The sequence below is a fragment of the Lactuca saligna genome, chromosome 5 (assembly GCF_052625555.1).
Source record: "Lactuca saligna cultivar CGN05327 chromosome 5, ASM5262555v1, whole genome shotgun sequence".
Classification (NCBI taxonomy): domain Eukaryota; kingdom Viridiplantae; phylum Streptophyta; class Magnoliopsida; order Asterales; family Asteraceae; genus Lactuca; species Lactuca saligna.
Window position 1 is genome coordinate 276,485,714 of NC_136421.1, and position 7,482 is coordinate 276,493,195.

At 34.8% G+C, this 7,482-nt stretch overlaps 1 pseudogene; it reads left to right on the plus strand.

The window, feature by feature from the left end:
* Positions 1-674: 674 nt before the first annotated feature.
* LOC144997938 (L-type lectin-domain containing receptor kinase V.9 pseudogene) lies at positions 675-2,998 on the plus strand (annotated as a pseudogene).
* Positions 2,999-7,482: the final 4,484 nt, after the last annotated feature.

Genomic DNA, 7,482 nt, shown 5'->3' on the forward strand with positions numbered 1-7,482 from the left:
GCAGTCAACATGACAAGACAATACATACTTTTTAAAAAAAAATACAATATTTGGTTTTATAGATTTTCACAGTTGACATCATCTTTTTGCAAATGACACAGTTGACATCTATTTTTCGCAAATGACATAGATTTTTGCAGGCTTGAAAACGTTGTTTGTTTTGGCCGTTGAAAAAAATATAACAAACCATTAATATTTTCGCAGATGATGACACGTGAAAAGATAGATATTTTGGTATTTTTCTGATTTATGGTATTTTGTGGAAAAACCTTTGGAAAAAATGGCTTATTATTGTATTTTTTAAATTAACAATTTCTTTTATTAAATAAAAAATCAAAAAAGGTTAGTAAGGATAAATTAGTCTTTTTTATATATGTTAGGAACCAAAAACAGTCTTTTCATATATGTTAAGAATCCAAACAAAACAAAACTGTAAATATGTTTGGAGTTAAAAAAAAAAGTCCAAACACACAACTTATCTCACGGTAGGACCATTCATTTAGTTTACTCTAAAATACATAAAGTAAACTTAACCATCGTTACTCTATATCATAGACAAGTTTCACAATTATTTAATCATTATTATTCGTGTGGACAGAATGAGAGTAGTCATAGGAATTGCCACGACATGTATACTTGTTAGGCAACGTGATATAGATGAACAATACGTCCTTGACCAACACCCAAATTCCACTGCCGTAAACAGTAGACCATTGACTGGTGAAACACGATCGCTTTGTTCCACACAGCGAAGAGATCCCTTTCACCAAGCCATCTCCTAATCCAAATCATAAGGATTAAATAACTAATAATCTCAACTTTTCCAACTATCAGAACCGACTTCCATACTTCATCTATGATCTTGATCCAACCCCTTTTTCTTCTACTGCTACTTCTGCTCGCTGGAGCAGAAGCAGCATCCACAGTTTCCACAGACAACAATGGCTTCTCCTTCCTTTTCAAAGATTCGCAGCTCGATGGTGTACGAGAGATTCAGCCAGATGGTCGAGTGGTTCACAGCAACGACACCGAGATGTTCGGCGTCGGTCACACCTTCTACTCTCGCCCTTTCCGGTTCAAAAACTCCCACACCAGCAACGCTTTGTCGTTCTCCACTTCTTTCGTCTTTGGAATCATACCAGAAAACCCTCTGTTCACGTTCCATGGAATGACCTTTGCGATTGCGCCATCTAAAGCAGTGACGGATGCATCTTCTTCGCAGCATCTTGGTCTCTTTAACCGTACCAACGACGGAAACGCCTCAAATCACATTGTCGCCGTTGAATTCGACACGTTTAGAAACCTCGAACTTGACGATATGGATGGCAACCATGTGGGTCTTGATATAAACAGTATAGAATCTGTGTTCGCTGCAACAGCAGGCTATTACAAGATTAATGGAGGCTTTCAAACCCTAACTCTTGCGAGCTCCAGAGAAATCCGAGCGTGGGTTGATTACGATGGTGTTGAAAAGACCTTGAATGTCACACTAGCTCCTCTTCCCTTCAAATTAAAACCTCAAAAACCTCTTGTAACTTGGAAGAAAGATCTGTCACCTTTTTTACTCGAAGAAATGTACGTCGGGTTTACTTCAGCCACTGGGGTTCTTCTTCAGACGTTTTACGTCGTTGGTTGGAGTTTTCAAATGAATGGAAAAGCTCAAGAAATCGATAGATCAAAGATCCCACCTTTACCTCTCATGAAAAAATCAACCAAAAAGACAAAAATGGCTTTAGAAATTGGGTTATCTTTAGGTGGAATATTACTGGTTCTTTTATCGATTTCAATTTTGGCGATTGTTTTGTTCCAAAGAAGAAAACGTAAATTTGAATTCGAAGAAGCTCTTGAAAGTTGGGAGGTTCAATACGGACCTTGCAGGTTTTCCTACAAAGATCTTTTCATCGCCACAAAAGGGTTTAAAGAAAGTGAGCTGCTTGGAAAAGGTGGTTTTGGTCAGGTTTATAAAGGAACCTTGCTGGACTTAGGAGCTCAGGTCGCAGTAAAGAAGATATGGCATACATCAAGTCAAGGAATGAAGGAATTCGTGGCGGAGATCGCCACGATAGGTCGGTTACGACACCCAAATTTGGTCAGACTTCTTGGGTATTGTCGAAGAAAAGGCGAATTGTTTCTTGTATATGATTACATGCCGAATACTAGTTTGGATAAGTTCATATTCAATTCGAATCCCAAATCTACTTTAACATGGAAACAAAGGGTCAAAATTATTATCGATGTAGCCAAAGCATTAGCATATCTGCATGAATGGTGTGAAGTTATAATCCATCGGGACATAAAAGCAAGCAACGTGTTACTTGACGCGGAATTGAATGGTAAGTTAGGTGATTTTGGGCTCGCGAGATTTGGCAACAACAATGGAACCGATGCAAAAACGACCCATTTGGCTGGGACCTTGGGATACATAGCACCTGAATTGGCTCGCAAAGGAAAAGCCACCACCGCAACCGATACTTTTGCTTTTGGAACATTTTGTTTAGAGGTTGTTTGTGGTCGGCGACCTGTGGAATTGCAAGGGCGTGAAGAGGCAGTGATTTTGGTCGATTACGTGTGGGATTGTTGGTATAAGGAGCAACTTTCTGAGGTGGTTGATCCGAAACTAAGGGATGACTATGAAACTGAGGAAATGGAGTTGGTTTTGAAGGTGGGGTTGCTTTGTTCACATGTTGTGTCCGTGCTGAGACCGAGCATGTCGCAAGTTTTGAAGTTCCTTTTAGGAAAGGAGCCATTGCCACCAGATTTCAATGGTGTATTGAAGATAAGAGATGACAATTGGAGTCAACTTGGCCATGCCTCTTCAAGTTCTTACTTTTTGCAAATTCACTACTCGGGGACATTGGAACCGATCACCCACTCATTAATGTTTTCAGGGCGGTGATGGGAACAAGTATGTCAAATGTGATTTTTTTATTTATGGAAGAGAAATCTTCAACACCCCGAAAATAGTATGAAGTGCACCCGAAAATTTTCTTGTTTAAAATACTTTTGATTCTTACACATGATGCACATTATATGCTAACAAAGATGGAAGCAAATAACAACATAGTTTACAAACCAAAATTTAACCAACTGGGTGTTACATTACAATGCGCCAAAACTACTAAAGTATCTATCTGCTAAGTCTTTATATGTCTATTTTGATATCAAGTAAACTCCTTATACTTGCTACCAATACCCGCACCTACAATCAAAGGATATAACAACAATAGTAAACTATAAAAAAGCTTAGTGAATAATGAACATTATTCTCAATATGAAGTGACCTTCAACGATTTGTGGATGCACCAATAGGATAACAACATCATCATTTTAAAACAACCTATACTGTAAACATGATATAAACAATCTATAAACGTAGGGTTGTTCATTATTTAGATTAAACCGAATTGTCCAATTAGATAATTTGGTATGGACTACTTGGTTCGGATATTCGAATTTTTGAATCGGTTTTTAACAAAACCGAATTATTACTTTGGATTCCGGATTGGTTTTGGTTTATAAAATAAAAACCGAATAGTCCAAAAAAACCAAATAAAAATTTATTATTTATTTATTTTTAATATATATATATATATATATATATATATATATATATATATATATATATATATATATAATTATTTAGTATTTTATTATTTTTTTCAAATAGATTTAAAAAGTTTAACCTAATAAAAAACATTAATATGTATTCTCTTTCAAAAGTTTTTATCTATATAATATTATTCTTTAATATATTTTTTAGTAGTTGTTTATAAACTTTAAACCACAACTAAGTTATTTGTTATTTTTTTTTTCTTTTCTAAAATTGGGTAATTTTCTAATTATATGTGCTTTTAAAAAAAATCGAATTTTAGAAACCGATCCAACCGAATTGTAATTTTATTGGATCGGATCGAATTTGTATTTAGTTTGGACTATTTGGATCTCTGTTTTGAAAACCGAAATCAATTTGGGTTCACTTGATTGGATCGGATTAAACCGATTCATCCAAACGAACACCCTTATATAAACGAGTCTCAATGGATCCATACACAAGCATCCACAAAGGGCATCAACATGAGTACTACCGTACCGGGGCAATACTCCCAAACAATTTTTTTCACTATAATAAAATGAAGCTAAGGCACCATGACAAAATGTTTCATCAAGCCTTGAGACGGTTGCATGATTCCTAAAGCACTATTTTACCAAAAGTTGTGTGACCTTGCCTAGGCCTAAAGCATTCCTATATTTTTCGAATATGCAACCTATTTCTGGAAGAGATGTTGTGACAACCCGAAAATTTCTATCCGGTAAAGCCAATCAATCCAATCAAATGTCAGACTTGTTTCTACTATCTTTTAGCATTGTTAAGGGTATGTTTGAGTGTTCTAAGCCTAGTACACTTAAAGATTGTGTGTGTCAGCTTAAGTTCATTGGGTTGCAAAAGAGCCGAAAACTCCATCACAAGGAGTTTATGGCCGCAAACTAGAGTTTACAGCCGTAAACTCTTGGTGGCCGTGAACTCCCATGATAAGTAAAGATTTCCTTCATTTATTCTTCATTTCTCACATTTTTCAACCAAGAACACTCAAACTCTCTCAAGTATCATCAAGGGAATCCATCATTTCTCTTCAAAAACGTAAGTAATTCCTCCATTTTGCAAGTTAATCTTCTTGATCATATGAATCCTATGAATCACATCCTTGAATTCATCACTTTTCCTTTGAGATCTTCAAATCTTCATCTTTTCACCAAGAACACCCACTTGTTCTTGGGTCGTAAACAACCGAAAGTCATCCAAAGTGTGAGTATCTCTTTTATCATCTTGTTATTCATTAGAAGCTCTTGTATCCTCATGAGACAAACACCCTATAAGCATGAAGCAAGATCCAAAATGCATCATCCTCAAGTGTTTACGGCCGTAAACACTTCTTGTCGCTGTAAACTTCCCTTGGCCGTGAACACATCATGTGTTCTGACTGTAAAAACTTAGTGTGGCCGTGAACTCCCTTTTATCAATCACACGTGATTGTAACACTTCCTTACAAGTGCTTCCTAGTCCGTAAGGTTGTTTCCTTGCATGTTAGTTGTTTTAAACACTAATTACATGCCTATATATGCCATTATATGTCATTCAGGACTCATTTGTCGGGAATTCATTCGTGGAACTTCTCATCCTTACGCAAATCTTCAATTGAATCACCCACATAAGGTGAGTTCATACCTCTATAATCAATCTTTAAAATGTTTTAAATGCTTTTAAAGGGGGGAATACAAGTTAAACACAATGATAATTGTGTAAATGTTTATCTGTTATAACCATCACATTAGGAATACAAGTTAAACACAATGATAATTGTGTAAATGTTTATCTGTTATAACCATCACATTAAAGGATTTTATTATGCTTTTATAAGTGATCAAATCATTTCAAAAACTCTTTTAAAGTTATGTTACTTTGTTGGTTATAAAACTTTGTTTTTAAAGTACAATCATAACTCAGTAGATAATCGAGTCTTTTCTACAAATTGGAGACAGTTCAAAACAAACATACTAGTAAACTATAATAGGTATAGTTTAGGGGTTCAGAACATACAATAACAAGAACAAGGAGGAACATACAAAAACAAGAACAGAAGGAACATATGATAACAAGAACAATATAACAATAACGTGAAACCACTACTTCACGGCTTAGCAATATAATTGTTAGGTCGCGTTTTGTAACTAGAGTCTCCTGGAGGGAGAGCATGAGTTTGTGTATAGATCTATATGGGACTAACAAGCCCACATCCCGAATGTTCACTACAGTTTGGCCGGCAGGCCAAGGGGTGACAAATGTCACATCAGTTTCGACGCCAGAAGGTCGTCGTGTTAAACACTTGTCTATCAGTATGGTTATAACCTCATCACATATTAACCTTAATTAACAAACTGGTTTTAAGGTAGTTAGTGGTCAGTAGTTACTTTATACAACACTATTGTACACTTTCATTTTCCCATTACATTCATATAGTGATCTTTTCACATAAAAAGTAATGCAAACTATTTTCTAGTAAAGATAGTCTTAAACTTAGGAAAACTTACATCATTACAAAAGACAAACAGAACAGTCGAGTCTTAGTTAGAAGGGGGATCATGATTTTGTAAATATAGTTTTGGAGATCTTGGGAGACTCTGATTTTAAATCATGTTTTGGAGATCATGATTTTTTAAACACTTTTGTAAATAAATGGGTTGTTTTGGATCTTGGGAGACTCTGATTTTAAATCATGTTTTGGAGATCATGATTTTGTAAACACTTTTGTAAATAAATGGGTTGTTTTGAAAAGTTTAAAATTTGTTGAAATTTTTGGAATGTTGCATTCGTGTTATTAAGCAACTCATCCATATTGATCAATGTACTTTCACTTACCAACGTGCTTTGCTTTTGCAGTCAAATGAGAACCATAGAACTCATAAGCATTGCACAGAAACAAGAATGTGTCAACTTAACATGATAGGTTATCATCCTCAGGTCGTGTACTAGTGATAATTAAAAGGTTTATTTTTCAATTGACTCCTAAAACTCTCATGATCAATAAGACTCCCACTAACTTTTTAACATATAAGTTTTTCTCTCAAGGAACATTCCTTGACAAACTAAAACAAATAGTCAAAAGTTTGTATGGATTCTCGACAAGAACAAACTTCATAGAATTGGTCTTCATTTGTCATTTGTTTTAACCAAAACATCACAACTTCCAATTCCAAATGTGCTAGAGTAAAAAAACATTATTACTCCACATTTCATGATGTGTTTTAAACCTACTTAGTATAAATAAGTTTCAAGATATGATGTTTAGTTACGAAAGCATAGCTCTAAAACTTGATTAGAAACGAATTATGACTCATCTCTCGATTGAACCATTTCAACAATATCCGATTCCTCTTCTTAGTTAATCAATTGCACTAAGATGTTCTTCGAGGATCAATTGTGATATAGTTCCACAATCATCAAGATGATCATAAAACATGATGCTAAAGTACTCTCCTTTCCCTTCAGATTGGAGAAAATCTTATCTTTCTTCCTAATAGATTCTTCATATCCATTATGCTACTCTTTGAAACTTTTTTAAATCATCAGAATTATGTTTGATCTTATAAACACAACCATATTTACTGAAACATCAGTAAATCATGATGAATTATTTTATTGTCATTTATGGTGGATCTAAATAGTCCATATCAACATGTACTATATATATTAGTCCTTCACTTTGACTCACATAAACATGTGATCAATGAATTAGTCATAATCTTCCAACAATCACGATTCTTATACATCACGCAATTCAAATTGCATGACTCCAAGTCTCTGTCCAATTGAAACTTGGGTGATGAGGATTCCTTATCACATAGTCAATTATGACATTACCACAAGCAATATAACAAGAATCAAATCCATAATTAATATTGCTAATAATAGAAATGCAACCGACA